General features: G+C 52.7%; 1 non-coding gene across 1 annotated transcript; it reads right to left on the bottom strand.

Annotated features, from left to right (window-relative positions):
- Nucleotides 1-14,819: 14,819 nt before the first annotated feature.
- LOC115836193 lies at nt 14,820-14,927 on the bottom strand. The gene has a single exon (XR_004031176.1). It is a non-coding gene; the product is annotated as a small nucleolar RNA U13 (small nucleolar RNA).
- Between the last annotated feature and the right edge of the window lie 3,664 nt (nt 14,928-18,591).

The raw sequence follows: 18,591 nt of genomic DNA on the forward strand, positions 1-18,591 counted from the left end.
AATCCGACCTTTCCCCCCGGCCCGGGCCTTCCTGCTCCCCGCCGCCGCCCTGGGCCGCTGCCTGGCTCCCTGGGCTTCCCCGCCGGGCGGCCCGCTGGCCCGGCCGCCGCCCCCCGCGCCCGCCACGCGCCCCAAACGGCGCCGAGGACCGCTGGTGCGCCGGCACATTTCCCCTTTGCGGGGGGCTGGCTCTGCGGGGCTAGGGATCCTCCGTGCGGGAAACCCCCAGTAGCAAAGCTCTCCCCTGAGGCTACCGGGGGCTCTGCTCCCGGCCCGCTGCGGGGTCCCCTAGCCCGGTGGAGCTGCCGGAAAGCGGCCCCAACTAACACACGCGGCCCCGAGCTGGGCGACTCCCAGCCGGGCCGAGCCGGGACAGGGGGGAGGGGTCGCTCCCCCGGGGTCCGGTCACCTCTCGGGGGTCACCCCGCCACCGGTCCCTCCACACCTCTACCCCTCTCTGTCCATGGGGCCCCCAAGGAAACTTTCCCTGGAAGAGTTGGAAGGGTACTTTCAAACTTTGTCCCTTCCCCCTCCTCTGCCGTCTCTCCCCCAGCGCGCCCCCCGACTTCTGCCCTGAGGTTCCCTCCTGAGGCCGAACCCCCAGTGCTGTCCGGACCCTCTGAGAGATGAGGAGGGCCTCCCGGGTGGCCTCTTCTCCTCAAAGACCCCTGCATCTCCCATATACCCTAATGGGGAATTCATTTATATGCTTCTCTTAGCCTGGAAGTTTTGGGGTGTCAGAGACAGAACTCGCTGCCCCCCATCCCTGAGGCCCAGCCTGGGGGTTCAGTCCCCGTCCCAAGGCTCCTTGAAGGCAATGTGGGGGCGGGGGAGGGCGGGCCACAATGGAGAAGCTGCCCCAGAGGCTCTAACCAGGGACGGTCCTGGGGGCCCCTGTAATGAGGAGAGGCCCTGAGTGCTTTGGGGACTTGGGAAAGCGGGGCGCTAGGGTGGAGGTCGAGGAGGGGGTTATGTCCCTTGGGTTGTGACCTGTCCTCGGAAAGTGTGCAGTTGTTCAGAGAGCCGTGGCCGCGACCACCGCCATTTTGCTGGGAAGATGCGATGTCTTTGTTAAAATGCACACAGGTTTTCCCGTGCTGCTTGGCAGGTGTAGACGAGGCGGACACAGGGCGCCACTGTCTGTAGGGAGTTCTGAAGCTCTAGGGACTTTAGGGGCCCAGAGGCCAGCAGGAGAGACCTCAGAGACCCTAGGACCCCTTGTCTGCGGCCGACCTCCAACTCACGTGCCGGGTCCGCTTGGCAGCGGCCCTGGGCTGAGTTTCTGCGACGCTTGCTCCCTGCGCGCCTCTCCCACAACCCCGCTTTTATTCCCTAAGCATAGAGGCCGGTCACTGTTCACTTAAACAATACCCTGGGAGTGGGAGTTTGTTGCTGGTCAAAATGATGAACGCATCCCGGTATGGTCCAAGAGCTGTTTGCAGACACAGTAGGCTACTGGGGAGGGGTAAAGGGGAGGGGTTCGAGGATTTTGATGTTGGGGACGGGATCGTAGCTGCCGTGGGTGTGGGAGGGCTCCTACTGGACCTGGGAGTCTCTGAAGCCAGGGCAAATTAATAGGTTTCCCCCGCACACCAAGGGATGGATTAATCCAAATGATTAGGGGAGGAAGGGGGAGGGGGAGCCCAAGACTCGGTGTCAGATGCCTTCTCTCCGGGCTTATCTCCGTGGCACAGGCGGGGAAGGGAAGCAATGGGGGGTCAGGTTAGTTCAAAAGGTCAAGGTTAGTCTTTTGATGGTGTCAGTTTCCCTTAGGTTTCGTCATTTGAAAACACAACATTCTGGTGGCTTTGTTTTGGTTATTTTCAAAGACAACTCGGGTTCCCATTAAGACCTGGTTGGGTTAAAACGCACCCAAATAGCTCCCCCGCCCCGTATCCGAGATGTTCCACCCTGAGAGCCCAGAGCCATGTCACCCCATCCCCCGCCCCAGATCCGTGCATGTCTTAAAGACTGGATGAATCCAATGATACGACGATGAATAATTTTATTTGCACAGCGCTTTACAGTTTGCACAGTGCTCCCCACCGGTTTCTGGATCCTTTGCGCCTCCTGCCTGTGATCACTATCCCTATCACCCCTATTTTACCGCGGAGGCCCGGGACTTAGAAGGATGGATTGGGGGCGGGGTACTGTGAGGCTCAGCTCCGTGACACCTGGGCGTTCATTTCATTTTGTATCTCTCCTGTCCCTTCTCCCCGCCCATCCCAGCGACCGGTAAATTCCCGGATCTGAAGCCAGAATTGGGGAAAGGGGCTGCCTCGGGTCGCAGGGGCTTCCAGCTAGTGGACACCCCTTCTCCCGCCAGGCGGTGAGGTTCACCGCCCCTTCCCCTGCTCCGGGGAGTTGGAGGGGAAGGAAGGGGGTTCCCTGGGGCTTGGGCGCAGAGGCCGAAGCCGAGGCGGGCAAGACGAGGAAAGACGGCCTCCAATTGGCTTGGCCTCGCCTCGCCTCGCCTCGCCTCAGGGACACTGCAGAGCCGGGGGGCTTCTTCACTCCAGCCAGACCCCGCCTGGGCACCCGGGCAGGCGGCTCTCGGGTCCCCACCGGGCGCAGAGCCATCTTCCAGCTGGCGGACTGCACAACCTCCCCCGCCCCCTTTAACGCGAGGCTCTTGAAACCCCAGGAACGGCGGAACCGCGGCAACTGCTCCTGGGAAATGTAGTCCTCGGCGCCGCGCCCCCTACCCGCGACCCTTGGCAGCGGCCGCGCCCCCCGGGCGTGAGGAGGGGGTCGGACAGCTGCTGTGCCGTGGCGCGGGGAGGGTCCAGGCCGTGCCATGGCGCGGGGAGGGTCCCCCGCTGTCGCTCTCGGGCCTCAGTTCTTCCACCTGTCGGCTCTACCTGTCTCTGGGGTTAGTGAGAGGGGGAAATGAATTCCTGCATGGAAAAGTATAAATCGCATTAGAATGCCAGGAGTCGTGTCCTTACTAATGGGTGTGTTTGTGTGTCCGTACGCGCGCGCGTGCCTGAGCCCTTGGCGCGTGACACCTTCACGTTACAGACAGGAGGCTGCCACCCCCACCCGTATGTTTAATGACTTGCCCAGGGCTGATAGACTTTCAAGGCAATGCCCTGTTCACTGCACCACCTGTGGTCTTGTGGCATTCTGGGCTTTGTAATCTTTTTTTTTTTTTTTTTTTTTTGAGACGGAGTCTCGCTCTGTCGCCCAGGCCAGAGTGCAGTGGCGCGATCTCGGCTCACTGCAACCTCTGCCTCCCGGGTTCAAGCAATTCTCTGCTTCAGCCTCCCGGATAGATAGGATTACAGGTGTCCACAACCACGGCCAACTAATTTTTTGTATTTTTAGTAGAGACGGGGTTTCACCATCTTGGCCAGACTGGTCTTGAACTCCTATCCTCGTGATCCACTCGCCTCGGCCTCCCAAAGTTCTGGGATTACAGGAGTGAGCCACCGCACCCGGCTGGCTTTGGAATCCTAATGCATTCCTTAATATGTGCCAGACACTGGGATGGGCGTTGTAATATGGCCATAAACCAAAGTGACAAGAGAGCCCTGCCCTTGTGGAGCTGAGGTTTCCTGGAAAAGATAGATACACAATAGACTACATAAAGAAGTAAATTAGGCCAGGCGCGGTGGCTCAGGCCTGTAATCCCAGCACTTTGGGAGGCCGAGGTGGGTGGATCACCTGAGGTCACGTGTTCGAGACCAGCCTGGCCAACATGGTGAAACCCTGTCTCTACTAAAAATACAAAAATTAGCTGGGCATGGTGGGGGGCACCTGTAATCCTAGCTACTTGGGAGAATGAGGCAGGAGAATCGTTTGAACCCGAGAGGTGGAGGTTGCAATGAGCCGAGACCACGCCATTGCACTCCAGCCTGGGCGACAAGAACAAAACTCCATCTCAAAAAAAAAAAAAAGTAAATTATATAGTATGCTGGAAAGTGGCAATTGCAGAGAAACAATTGGAGCAGGGTTGGGGGTGGATATAGGCAGTGTCAAATGGTGGTGGTTTGCAATTGTATTTTTTGTTGTTCGTTGTTTTTTGAGACGGAGTCTCACTCTGTTGCCCAGGCTGGAGTGCAGTGCCATGATCTCAGCTCACTGCAATCTCTGCCTCCTGGATTCAAGTGGTTCTCCTGCCTCAGCCTCCTGAGTAGCTGGGGTTACAGGTGTGCGCCACCACGCCGGGCTAACTTTTTTTTTTTTTTTTTGAGATGGAGTCTCACTCTGTCACCCAGGCTGGAATGCAGTGCCGCGATCTCGGTTCACTGCAAGCTCCACCTCCCGGGTTCAAGCAATTCTCGTGCCTCAGCCTCCCGAGTAGCTGGGATTACAGGCTCCCACCACCACATCCAGCTCATTTTTGTATTTTTAGTGGAGTGGGGTTTCACCATGTTGGCCAGGCTAGTCTCAAACTCCTGACCTCAAGTGATCCACCCGCCTCAGCCTCCCAAAGTGCTGGGATTACAGGCATGAGCCACCACACCCGGCCCCTTGTTCTACTTTTTGCTCCCTTCTCACTACTGAACTTGACTAGTCTAAAAAAAAAAATGGTTCAGATGAATCCCACTACCTGGTATATATCCAAAAGGAAGGAAATCAGCATATTGAAGAGCTATCTGCACTCCCGTGGTAATTGCAGCACCATTCACAGTAGCCAAAATATGGAGTCAATCCAAGCGCACATCAATGGATGAATGGATGAAGAAAATGTGGTATATAAACAAAGGGAATATTATTCAGCCACCAATAAGAAGGAAATCCTGTCATTTGCAACAACACGGATGGAACTGAAGGTCATCATATTAACTGAAATAAGCCAGGCAGAGACAGACAAATATTGCATGTTTTCACTCATATGTGAACACTAAAAAAGTGGATCTTTGCCAGCCTGGTCAACGTGGTGAAACCCCATCTCTACTAAAAATACAAAAATTAGCCGGGCTTGGTGCCAGGCGCCTGTAATTCCAGTTACTCGAGAGGCTGAGGCAGAAGAATCACTTGAACCCAGGAGGTGGAGGTTGCAGTGAGCCCAGATTGCGCCATTGCGCTCTCCAGCCTGAGCAACAGAGCAAGACTTCATCTCAAAAAAAAAAAAAAAAAAAAGAAAGAAAAGAAAAAAAGTGGATCTCGGCCTGGCGCAGTGGCTCATGCCTCTAATCCCAGCACTTTGGGAGGCCGAGGCGGAAGGATCACCTGAGGTCGGGAGTTTGAGACCAGCCTGACCAACATGGAGAAACCCCATCTCTACTAAAAATACAAAATTAGTTGGGTGTGGTGGCAAATGCCTGTAATCCCAGCTACTTGGGAGGCTGAGGCAGGAGAATTGCTTGAACCCGGGAGGCGGAGGTTGTGATGAGCCGAGATCGTGCCATTGCACTCCAGCCTGGGCAACAAGAGTAAAATTCCGTCTCAAAAAAAAAAAAAAAAAAAAAAATGGGCATGGTGGCTCACGCCTGTAATCCCAACACTTCAGGAGGCCGAGGTGGGCGGATCACGCGCTCAGGAGATGGAGACCATCCTGGCTCACACGGTGAAACCCCGTCTCTACTAAAAATACAAAAATTAGCCAGGCGTGGTGGCACGCGCCTGTAGTCCCAGCTACTCAAGAGGCTGAGACAGGAGAATCGCTTGAACCTGGGAGGCAGGGGTTGCAGTGAGCTGAGATCACACCATTGCACTTCAGCCTGGGCGACAGAGCAAGACTCTGTCTCAAAAAAAAAAAAAAGTGGATCTCATGAAGATGGGGAGTAGATTGGTGGTTACCAGAGGCCAGGAAGGATAGCAAGGAGGGGAGGAAGAAGAGAAGCTGATCAGCGGGTACGATATACAGTTAGCTAGAACAGTAGGGTGACTGCAGTTAACCATAACCCAACTGTATACTTCAAAATAGCTACGGGAGAATAATTTGCATGCTCCCAGCGTAAAGAAAAGATAAAGGTTTAAGGTGATGGATATCCCAGTTCTTCTAATTTGGTCATTATGCTTTCTATGAATAAGCCGTCTTGTCACCTCTGTCTCAGGTGAGCGGCAACTATCTGAGGCCAGTAGCCCAGGAATAAGAAGAATTTACCAAGACAGTTGTAGGTAAAGAAAGGCACATTTATTAGAGAAGGTATGAAAATATGTTGCAGCCGGGAGTGATGGCTCACGCCTGTAATCCCAGCACTTTGGGAGGCTGAGGCGCACAGATCACCTGAGGTCAGGAGTTCGACACCAGCCTGGCCAACATGGCAAACTCTATCTCTACTAAAAATACAGAAATTAGCCGGGCGTGGTGGCACATGCTTGTAGTCCCATCTACTTGGGAGGCTGAGGCAGGAGAATCGCTTGAGTCTGGGAGGCAGAGATTGCAGTGAGCCAAGATTGCGCCATTGCACTCCAGCCTGGGGGACATGGTGAGACCTTGTCTCAAAAAAAAAAAAAAAAAAAAAAGGCCGGGCGCAGTGGCTCACGCCTGTAATCCCAGCACTTTGGGAGGCTGAGGCGGGCAGATCACGAGGTCAGGAGATCGAGACCATCCTGGCTAACACAGTGAAACCCCATCTCCATTAAAAATACAAAAAAATTAGCCGGGCGTGGTGGCACGTGCCTGTGGTCCCAGCTACTTGGGAGGCTGAGGCAGGAGAATTGCTTGAACCCGGGAGGCGGAGTTTGTGGTGAGCCGAGATCGCGCCACCGCACTCCAGCCTGGGTGACAGAGCGAGACTCCATCTCAAACAAAAAAAAAAAAGAAAAGAAAAGAAAAAGAAAATGCATTGCAAATTTGCAACAGGCAGCACAGCAGAGAAGGGGCTGTCTGCAAGGAGACAAAGGCTTGCTAGGGACGGTACAGGATGGTGCTTGTGCTGTGTGCTGGAGAGGGCTTTATGCAGTACTGATAATGCCGAGGTTGCAGTGAGCTAATTTGCAATTTTCTGTCAGCTGAGCATCTGGTGATAGCTGGTTGCAGGAAGATTGTGAATTATTTGTGCAGGAGGGCATGTGTTCTGGAGCATGAAGAAAGGCACACTTAGAGCTTACCTGCTTTCTCTTTTTGCTTTCCCTCAATCCCACCAGTCCAACTCCTCCTTCCTAATTAGGACTCCGCAACCCCCTCTCATAGCTCCTGTCCTTTCCTTCTTAGCACTTTTCACAAAAATCACACTTTACAATGACAGCAGTGCCCATCTTCCCCACTAGAGACTGAGCCCCACGAGGCAAGCAGGTGTCTGTTCCTTTCACACCCAGCACCCAGCACCCAGCAAGTAAATAAACAATCTGCACCCGCCTGGGCCTTTCCCACTTCCAAAGGGCTTTGCCCTCCACACTTTGAGTCAAGATTCACACTCCGTGAGGACAGGGCAAACGGCAGGTGGAGGCATCCGAGGGGAAAGGAGCAAGGCTTGAGATAGAGGCGGGGCTGGGGGCAAGGGAGAGGCGGAGGGCAGCAGATGGCCCCTCACTCAGGGATGGAGGGGCGGCCGCTCTAGCCTGGGTGCTGGGTCCCCTCCTCTCAGCCCAGTCCTGTGATTCCTTTTAGAAACCTGCCAGAAACAGGGGCTCTCACCTCCTCCTGTCCAGGCTAGGTGTCACTGAGATTCTCAAAATTGAAAAGTAATCAACATTTGAGGGCCCCAGGAATTTAACAGAGAGTACAGTCAATGGGGTTTTTTGTTTTTTTCTTTTTTTATTTTAATTTTTGTGGGTATATAATAGATGTATATATTTATGGGATACATGAGATTTTGTTTTGTTTTGTTTTGTTTTTGTTTGTTTTTGAGATGTAGTCTTGCTCTGTTGCCCAGGCTGGAGGGCGGCGGCACGATCTCGGCTCACTGCAACCTCTGCCTCCTGGGTCAAGCGATTCTCCTGCTTCAGCCTCCTGAGCAGCTGGTATTACAGGCACGTACCACCAGGCCCTGGCTAATTTTAGGATTTTTAGTAGAGTCGGGGTTTAGCCCTGTTGGCCAGACTGGTCTCGAACTCCTGACCTCAGGTGGTCTGCTTGCCTCAGCCTTGCAAAATGCTGGGATTACAGGCATGAGCCACCGCGCCTGGCCAGAGATGTTTTGATAGAGGCATGCAGTGTGAAATAAGCATAGTCAATGGGTTTTTACAGACGTCCCCTCTTCCTTTCCCCACACTGCTGTGCAGCAACTGGACAGTGTTCCCCTGCCTTCAGCTCTCTGCCCGACACAGGGTTTCTGTTAACACAGGAACAGCACTAGCCCTGAATTGGGGGCCTCACGTGGTTATATGCTGGGTGTGGAGGGATTCTGCTCACATCCCCCAGCCCCAGCCCTATTATGCGATGGGTAGCTGTGTGTGGGAGGCAGAAAAATGGCCTCTAAATATGGCCACATCCTAATCTCTGAAACTTTAAAAAATGTTCCTTTAATGGCAAGGGAGAACAAAGGTTGCTGATCACCTAGCCTGGAGATGGGAGATGATCCTAGATTATCCTGGTGGGCCCAGTGGAATCACAAGGATTTGTTTGTTTGTTTGTTTTTTTGAGACGGAGTTTTGCTCTTGTTGCCCAGGCTGGAGTGCAATGGCACAATTTCAGCTCACTGCAACCTCCGCCTCCTGGGTTCAAGCTATTCCCCTGCCTCAACCTCCCAAGTAGCTGGGATTACAGGCATGCACCACCATGTCTGACTAATTTTATATTTTTAGAAGAGATGGGGTTTCTCCATGTTGGTCAGGCTGGTCTCGAACTCCTGACCTCAGGTGATCTGCCTGCCTCAGCCTCCCAAACTGCTGCGATTACAGGCCTGAGCCACCGCGCCCGGCCAAGGATCCTTAAATGGGAGAGAGGGAGGCAGAAGAGTCAGAATCAGAGACGGTGTCCTGAGAAAGGCCTGCCCACTACTGCTGACGTTAGGATGGAAGGACCCATGAGCCCAGGAAAGCAGGTAGCTTCTGAAAGCCAGAAAAAAAGGCAAAAACCAGATTCTCCCTTAGAGCCTGCAGAAGGAATGCATACCTGCTGACTTGTTGATTTTAGTTCAGTAAAACCCGTTTTGGACTTCTGACCTCCAGCTCTGTAAGATAATAAATGTGTGTGTTTCAGCCACTGAGTTTGGGGTAACTGGTTAGAGCAGCAACAGGAAAAGAATCCACTATTGTTGATGGAGATTTGAGTTGTTTCCACTTTCTTCTTTTTTTATAGAGATGGGGGTCTCACTATGTTGCCCAGGCTGGTCTCAAACTCCTGGGCTCAAGTGATCCATCCGCCTTGGCCTCCCAGAGTGCTGCGATTACAGGCGTGAGCTGCTGTGCCTGGCCATTTCCAGTTTCTTGCTTTGCAGACAATGTCGCTGTGAATTTCCTACTGCAAGTGCCCTGGTGCAAACGGGAAGAAGCTAGAAGTACACACAGCTTCAGCATTACCAGGTAGTGCCACCTGCTTTCCAAACTGCACCTGCCCCGGGCTGCCATATGGACAATGGACTAGGGAAGGGCAGAAGAAGGCAGTGAAACCATTAGGGGCCATCTCAGTGATCCAAGTTCTGAATTAAAGTGGTGGCCATGGGGGTGGAAGGAAGAGGCAGATATGAGAAATATTGAGGAAAAGTTCTTGCTAAAGGGTTGGCTGTGGGGGTGAGGGAGGAGATGGAAGGACTCCCAGGCATCTGGAGCAGAAACAAAGATGGCGCACGGCCCAGCACGGTGGCCCATGCCTGTAATCCCAGCACTTTGGGAGGCCGAGGTGGGCAGATCACTTGAGATCAGGAGTTCAAGACCAGCCTGGTCAATATGGTGAAACCCTGTCTCTACCAAAATACAAAAATAAGCTGGGTGTGGTGGTGGGCGCCTGTCATCCCAGCTACCCTGGAAGCTGAGTCAGGAGAATCGTTTGAACCTGGGAGGCAGAGGTTGCAGTGAGCTGAGATTGCACCACTGCACTCCGGCCCGGGCAACAGAGTGAGACTCTGTCCAAATAAATAAATAAAACCAACAACAACAAAAAGAAAAAAAAAAAACAGGCGGGCACAGTGGCTCACGCCTGTAATCCCAGCACTTTGGGAGACCAAAGCAGATGATCACCTGAGGTCAGGAGTTCGAGACCAGCCCAGCCAACATGGTGAAACCCCATCTCTACTAAAAATATACAAAATAGGCCGGGCGCGGTGGCTCACACCTGTAATCCCAGCACTTTGGGAGGCTAAGACGGGTGGATCACGAGGTCGGGAGATTGAGACCATCCTGGCTAACAAGGTGAAACCCCGTCTCTACTAAAAATACAAAACAATTAGCTGGGCGTGGTGGCAGGCGGTTGTAGTCCCAGCTACTCAGGAGGCTGAGGCAGGAGAATGGCATGAACTCGGGAGGCGGAGCTTGCACTGAGCCGAGATCCTGCCACTGCACTCCAGACTGGGTGACAAAGCGAGACTCTGTTTCAAAATAAAATAAAATAATTTTTAAAAATACAAAATTAGCCAGGTGTGATGGCACATGCCTGTAGCCCCAGCTACTAGGGAAGCTGAGATAGGAGAATCTCAGCTTCCCGAGTAGCTGAGATGGAGGCTGCAATGAGCTGTGATCACGTTATTGAATTCCAGCCTGGGTGAGACACAGCAAGACTCTGCCTCATAACAAAACAAAACAAAACAAAAAAACAAAGATGGCCGGCCTTCTTTTGTCCTGCCCTGGCCACTGGCTGTCGTGGTTCCCCCCTCCTCCTTGACAGCCTCACCCTGTGGAGGCTGACCTCTCACCTGCTTCTCCCAAGTTAGGAAAACCCATCCCATGTGGGTTAGAAGTCAAATGAACAAAAAGACAGACACACATTTCCAGACAAAGAAATAAAAATGCAGGTGACAGTTTAACAGTTAAACTTTAACTGATCTAACTGAACTAAACCTTAACTAATTTCCAAGTTTGTTTTTGTTTGTGTTTCTTTTTTTTTTTTCTGAGACGGAGTCTCGCTGTCTCCCAGGCTGGAGTGCAGTGGCACGATCTTGGCTCACTGCAAGCTCCGCCTCCCGGGTTCATGCCATTCTCCTGCCTCAGTCTCCCGAGTAGCTGGGACTACAGGCGCCTGCCACCACGCCCGGCTGATTTTTTGTATTTTTAGTAGAGACAGGGTTTCACCGTTTTAGCCAGGATGGTCTTGATCTCCTGACCTCGTGATCCACCCGCCTCAGCCTCCCAAAGTGCTGGTATTACAGGCGTGAGCCACTGCACCTGGCCTGTTTGTGTTTCTTAAAACAGGGTCTTCTCTGTAGCCCAGGCGGCAGTGCAATTATGGCTATTGCAGCTTTGAACTCCAGGGCTCAATCGATCCTCTTACCTCAGCCTCCCGAATAGCTGGGACTACAGGCACATGCCACCATGCCAAAAATACTAATTTTGGTATTTTTTGCAGAGACAGTGCTTCACATGTCGCCCAGGTTTGTCTCAAACTCTCAGGCTCAAGCGATCCTCCCACCTTGGCCTCCCAAAGTGTTGGGATTATAGGTATGAGTCATTTCCAAGTTTTAAAGCAACAGAAGATATCACCATGGCACAGACTGAGGGTTTTGACCCCACAGACATAGTTTAGCCTCTTGCAGGGATGGTGTCCTTTGGAAGGCCATGCGGTGCTCACATAGGAGAGGAGGCTGCATGTGCAGACTTGGAAAAATGTCTATGATATATTAATTGACAAAAGAAAGCTAAGAAAAATATAGGGGGACCTCATTTTTATAAATAGGTATATTAGAGAAATACATACAGGTATGTAATAGTAGTTCCCATTTATTGAGCAGTTACTATCTGCCCACACTGTGCTAAGTGATCTATCCATAGGTATTAACATTCGGTCTTTTGCTGTTGTTATCACTTCATTTGACAGGTGGGGAAGGAACTTACCTAAAGCAGTCTAATTCCATGCTCTTTTTTTTGTTGTTTTTTGTTTGTTTGTTTGTTTTGAGACGGAGTCTCGCTGTCGCCCAGGCTGGAGTGCAGTGGTGCAATCTCGGCTCACTGCGGGCTCCGCCCCCCAGGGTTCACACCATTCTCCTGCCTCAGCTTCCCGAGTAGCTGGGACTACAGGCGCCCGCCACCTCGCCCGGCTAATTTTTCGTATTTTTAGTAGAGACGGGGTTTCACCGTGTTAGCCAGGATGGTCTCGATCTCCTGACCTCATGATCCGCCCGCCTCAGCCTCCCAAAGTGCTGGGATTACAGGCGTGAGCCACCGTGCCCAGGCATTTTTTTTTTTTTTTTTTTTTTGAGACTGAGTTTCGCTCTTGTTGCCCAGGCTGGAGTACAATGGCATGGTCTCAGCCCACTGCAACCTCCACTTCCCATGTTCAAGCGATCCTCCTGTCTCAGCCTCCCAAGTAGCTGGGATTACAGGTGCCCACCACCACGCCCGGCTAATTTTTGTATTTTTAGTAGAGACGGGGTTTCACTATATTGGCCAGGCTGGTCTCGAACTCCTGACCTCAGGTGATCCACCCGCCTCTATGTCCCAAAGTGCTGAGATTACAAGTGTGAACCACTGCACCTGGCCTTTTTTTGTTGTTATTTGTTTGTGACACAGGATGTCACTCTGTCACCAAGGCTGAAGTACAAATCATGGCTCACTGCAACCTTGAACTCCTGGGCTCAAGTGATCCTCCTGCCTCAGCCTCCCGAGTAGCTGGGACCACAGGTGCGCATCACCGTGCTCGGCTAATTTTTAAAATTTCTGTAGAGATGGGGCCTCACTATATTGCCCAGGCTGGTCTTGAACTCCTGGCCTCAAGTGGTCCTCCTGCCTTGGCCTCCCAAAGTTCTGGGATTACAGGCAACTCCATGCTCTTAATCAACTCTCAAAACTGCCTTTCTCTTAACCTGGCAGGAGGTGGGCAAATTTGTGGCCAGTCTGGGGACTGCCAGGAGGAATGAGATTGGGCCCCAGTTCCTCTCTCCTGATAGGATTAGCTGCCATCTGACCCATCAGGACAGTCCTGTCCAGCTGGTAGAGAGGAAACTCATGCCTCAAAGGAAATAACTCACTCCATGGGAAGTAGATATGGACAGGTGACCCAAGCTCAGTGCCAGAGGCCAAGCATTGGTGAGGGACACAGGTGCCATGTGTGATTTGGGCTGAAAGTCTTGTTGGACCTGCCCACTCTGGCGTCATTTCCTTTTTCTTTCTTTTCTTTTTTTTTTTTTTTTTTTTTTTTTTTTTTTTTTTTTTTTTTTTTTTTGAGATAGAGTCTGGGTCTGTCATCCAGGCTGGAGTGCAGTGGTGCAATCTCGATCTCGGCTCCCTGCAACCTCTGCCTCCCAGATTCAAGTAATTCTCCTGCCTCAGCCTCCCGAGTAGCTGGGATTACAAGCACGTGCCGCCATGCCTGGCTAATTTTTTTTTTTGAGACAGAGTCTTGCTCTTGTTGCCCAGGCTGGAGTGCAATGGCGCAATCTCGGCTCACCGCAACCTCTGCCTCCTGGGTTCAAGTGATTCTCCTGCCTCAGCCTCCCAAGTAGCTGGGATTACAGGCATGCACCACCACGCCTGGCTAATTTTGTGTTTTTAGGAGAGGCAGGGTTTCTCCACGTTGGTCAGGCTGGTCTCAAACTCCCGACTTCAGGTGATCCACCCACCTCGGCCTCCCAAAGTGCTGGGATTACAGGTGTGAGCCACTGCGCCCGGCCTAAGTTTTGTATTTTTAGTAGAGGTGGGGTTTCACCATATCGGCCAGGCTGGTCTTGAACTTCTGATCTCAAGCGACCCACCTGCCTCAGCCTCCCAAAGTGCTAAGATTAAAGGTGTGAGCCACCGCACCTGGCTTGGCATCATTTTCCTTTCAGGGAGCTGAGCTCCTGGAATGAACTGACAGGACTGTAACCTTGGGGCCCACGCAGTGCACCACTAGGCCTTGCAGAGTAGGACTGGCCTCCTGCGGACAGAATGAGTCCTTGGGATTCTCAGACTATTCTGGAAGAGACCTCAAGAGGGAGATGCTGGGCTTCTTAACAATAAATGCATGAGGATGCAGGAGAGATTGGTTAAAAAAGCAACCGCAGCACTGTCGCTAGGGTTGTTCTCCAAGCTGGTTAAGTGGCCCTTGAGTGTGTGTACATGTGTGGACACCGCACGTTCATAGTAATGATTTTCTCTGAGAAATGGATTTGGGTCACAGTGCACTGTTATTTTTTAGTTTATACACTTCTATACTGTTTTAGCTTATAAACAATAAGTGTGTCTTTTTTTTTTTTTTTTTTGAGACTGCATCTCGCTCTGTTGCCCAGACTTGAGTGCAGTGGCACGATCTCGGCTCACTGCAACCTCTGCCTCTGGATTCAAGCGATTCTCCTGCCTCAGCCTCCCGAGTAGCTGGGACTACAGGTGCCCGCCACCATGCCCAGATAATTTTTTGTATTTTTAGTAGAGACGGGGTTTCACTATATTGGCCAGAGTGGTCTCGAACTCCTGACCTCAGGTGATCCACCCACCTCAGCCTCCCAAAGTGCTGGGATTACAGGTGTGAGCCACCACAGCCAGCAGGCCAAAAACTTTTTTTCTTTTTTTGAGACAGGGTCTCACTGTGTCTCCCAGGCTGGAGTGCAGTGGTGCAGTCATAGCTCGCCACAGCCTCAACCTCCCCTGATTCAGGTGATCCTCCCACCTCAGCCTCCCGAGTAGCTGGGACTACAAGCCACCATGCCTGGCTAATTTTTGTAATTTTTTATGGTAGAGACTGGGTTTTTGGTAGAGACTGGGTGTAGCATTTAATTAGATGCTACACCATCTAATTCAAAACAAACAAACAAACAAACAAACAAACATTTTCTACAGATTTCTCACACTGTTGCCCAGGCCGGTCTTGAACTCCTGGCCTCAAGCAGTCCTCCCACCTTGGACTCCCAAAGTGCTGGGATTATAGGCATGAGCCACAGAGCTGACCTGTAACAAGACCGAAGGGAGGCCCATCTCATGCATGAGCATGAAAGCCCAATCGTCATGCTTATGAATGACAAAAGGATCATACAGCGAACATTTACTGAACATTGCCCTTGGTACTCCGCAGGTACTGTCTCATATGACACTCACCACGTCCCTGTCATTTTCCCCATGTGAGAGGTGATCGAACTGAAGCCCAGAGAGGTTGAGAGACATAAGTGGGTCACACAGGTAGCCGGCAGGCTGCTGTGCACGTCGGGGGCATATACAGGCATGCACATGGGCTGTGTATGTGAGCAGGAGAGTATAGAATGGGGCGGCTGTGAGCACAGGTGTTCATAAGTGCATCTACGGCTCTGTTTACATGGTGTGGACGTGGGTGTGCCCAGCATGAGTTTTTTACAGAGTCTTGGCAGGCTCTGATTCCCCAGCCTGGAGCACCCTCTCTCCTTTGGTCCCCCGATTACGCCTATTTATCTTTGAAGACTCAGTGCAGGCGTCACCTGTCCTGTGCGGCCTTCCCTGGCTCCTCTGGCCAAGTTAGTTGCACCGGGTCAGCTGTATCAGCTCTCCCTGGTGCTGTCTCTCCCCTTGCCCTTGCAGGGTGAGCGCAGGGACAGGGCGTGTCCCTTCATGTCTGTGTCACTCAGGTGCCTGGAACAGGCTTGACCAGGATATTAACAGGAATAACAGCTGCTACTCAGACTCAGTGGGCCTGGCCATGCTCAGGGCCTCACTTAATCCCATTTCTTCATCTCATGTCAGGTGAGGAAGTGAATTTCCAGGGAGGATCATTGATTGAAGCAGGCGTGTGGCAGAGCTGGACAGTGAGCCCTGAGTTTGGTGCCAGCCCTGCCACTCCCATACCATGCTCCGTTCAGGACTATTTTATTATTTTTTAAAACTTTATTTTGGAATGGATATCACATGCACGTGGGAAATAGTGCAGACCATATCAAAGCATTTAACACTGAAATGTGTCCCACTACCCCTCTCCCCTGGCCTTCTGGCTCCCTCCCCGAGGAGGCAACCACTGTTCCCAGGGTCTTGTGTGTCCAGAGCCCCTTCACACTGGGTTCCCTCACCCTGGGTGTGTGTGTGCACAAACGTATGTGTGCAAATCCTTCTGGAGAGGTTTAAGCATAAATAAACACAGATGCAGATCTGCACAGGACACAGTTTCCTTTTTTTTTTTTTTTTTGATACAGAGTTTTGCTCTCGTCACCCAGGCTGGAGTTTAATGGCACGATCTAGGCTCACTGCAACCTCTGCTTCCTGGGTTCAAGCGATTTTCGTGCCTCAGCCTCCCAAGTAGCTGGGATTACAGGTGCTACTTGCTACCACGCCTGGCTATTTTTGCATTTTTAGTAGAGACGGGGTTTCACCATATTGGCCAGGCTCGCCTCAAACTCCTGACATCAGGTGATCCCCCGTCTCGGCCTCCCAAAGTGCTGGGATTACAGGTGTGAGCCACCGCGCCTGGCCCACTTCCTTCTAATGCTGGAATGAATGTTCCTGTCAACTTTCAGACACACTTGGCCAGTGCAGTCAGCTGCCCCACCCCTGAGAGGACACAGCCACACGGGAACAGTTGGGATGTGGCTCTGGAGATGCCACAGTCGAGGTCCCAGGGCCAGTGGATGGCCAAGCCAGGTGACCAACTTGAAGAAGCAGGCTCCTCCCACTCCGCCGGCCTGGTTGAGTCTTGGCCTTGAGAAGCCGCAAGGGAGCTCATAGAGGGGGAAACCAACTGGGGCCAGGATGGCCAGAGCTAGGGAGGGGCTGGCCTGGGAGTTCGGGGCAGGGAGCAGCCCGTGCAAGAGCTCAGGGGCTCTGGAAAGAAAGCATGGTTGGCAGCCCCCTGGACGCAGGCGATGCAGGTGGAGCTGCGGGGTGGTGACAGGGCAAGGGCCAGCCAATCACACAGGCATCCAGAAACCCCTCCTGCCCTTTGCAGGGGGATCTAGCCTTCCTGGGCCCTTTGGGAATAAGCTGTTGCCCTGCTTTACTAAGAAACTGAGGCAGCAGTGTGGAAGCGGCTCCACATTGAGGCCCCCTCATGTGGCCTCCACATGAGGCTCATTCAAGTCAGCCTCACCAAGGTACACCCAGACCTCCCCCAATGCCTACCTCAAGCAGGGGGACCCAAGGCACCCGGTCCCCAGGCAGTCTCCAATGAGAAGACCTGGGTCAGCTCAGGAGGCCACCTGGGCTGTGAGACCAACTGAACTGGCCGTCACCTCATTGTGCTGCTGAGTCCCAGGGGACAACTGTGCTACCTCCCTCATCAGGCTTTTCTGGGAATTAAAGGAGCTCGTGAATGAAAATGTTTGTTCCAGGGTCCAGCCCACAGTAAGTGCTCAGCAAAAAAAAGGCTTCGTGACTTTTAGGGAGGCAGCTTGGGTAGGGAGGGGATTTGGGCTCTAGAGTCAGACCTGCTGGGATGTGAGTCACTAAATTATTGCCCTTGGGTGAGTCATGTCCTTCTCTGAGCCTCAGTTTCCTCCTATAACAAGGGGAGAGCAATAAGTACTTCAAGGCGTTGTTGTGGGCATTAAAAGGTTTGCTGTTCATAATGTTTGCTCGTGGCGGAAGCTCCATCAAAGTCAAGTCCCCTTGTAAAGTACTGTGGGACGCTGGGGTGACAGGGGTGACTCACAGTTAAATCCTGGCCCTTTCATGTACCGGAAACCTCCATTAGCCTCCAGCCCTTCAGGATGGCTGCTGGGCTTCCCAGTGGGTTTATGGGGACATCCAGTCCCTTGCCATTTGGTGTGGAGCTGAGGCTGTGGCTATTTCCTGCCTTGAGGGTGACTGACTCAGTGGTCATTCACTTCCAGTCAGTCCATCAATCAACAAACACTCATCCCTCGGAGACAGACACCAGTGCTCTGTACTGGGCACTGGGGACACAGAAGCGATTCAGAGCTGGTCCCTGGCCTCAGGGGGCTCACAGTCTGGGGGAGCCATAAGGAAAAAACATGTCAAGTTCCAAGTACTGTGGGATCCAGAGCAGGCTTCCATCCCCATCTAAGGGATCTGGGAGGGCTTCCTGGAGGTGGCAGATGATGACTGATCTGAGTCCTGAGTCTTAGGGGGTCTGCCGGGGAGGGGGTGGGAGTGGAAAGTGCGTGCAGGGGGACGGCAGTGAGGATGGAAGAGTGCGCTACTGCTCCGTGCAGTGGAAGCCTGGAGCCTAGCAGATCCAAAGGGGTAGAGAAAGGAGACCACGGCAGACAGAGGGGCTTACGTGCCAGAACTCCATCCCAAGGGAACAGGGAGTCAGGGCAGAGATTCATAGAGGGGAGCAACATGGCCGCTCCCAGTTTTAGAAAGCCCCCGCTGTGGGTGCATGGATTGGACAGGAGGGAAAACCCGTCTGGGAATGAGGGAGGAGGCAAGCAGGGCAGGGGTATGGGGTCCAAGAGCAGAAGCGGCCAAGAGAGGGAAGGGGGACCGGCCAGGGCGTGCTGGGGGTAGGGGAAGTCGGGCAGGACCCAGTGGCCAGGTCAAACCCTCCTGGACTGCCAGGTGCCCCTGACCTGCTGGGGGTCTGGGTGGTGCTGGGGCAAGATGTTGAGAGCTCTTTCCTAGCACAATTCTGCCAGCGGATCCACTGTGGAACCACCAGAGGGCCTGGCTTTGTGCCTGGCAGCACATCCTCCCCAACCCCAAAAGAAAGGAAGCTCTGAAAAGTGACCTGTGGGCACCTGCCAACCTAGGAGGGATGGGTCAGGATTCTCACAG

Source organism: Nomascus leucogenys, chromosome 7b (genome assembly GCF_006542625.1).
Source record: "Nomascus leucogenys isolate Asia chromosome 7b, Asia_NLE_v1, whole genome shotgun sequence".
NCBI lineage: Eukaryota > Metazoa > Chordata > Mammalia > Primates > Hylobatidae > Nomascus > Nomascus leucogenys.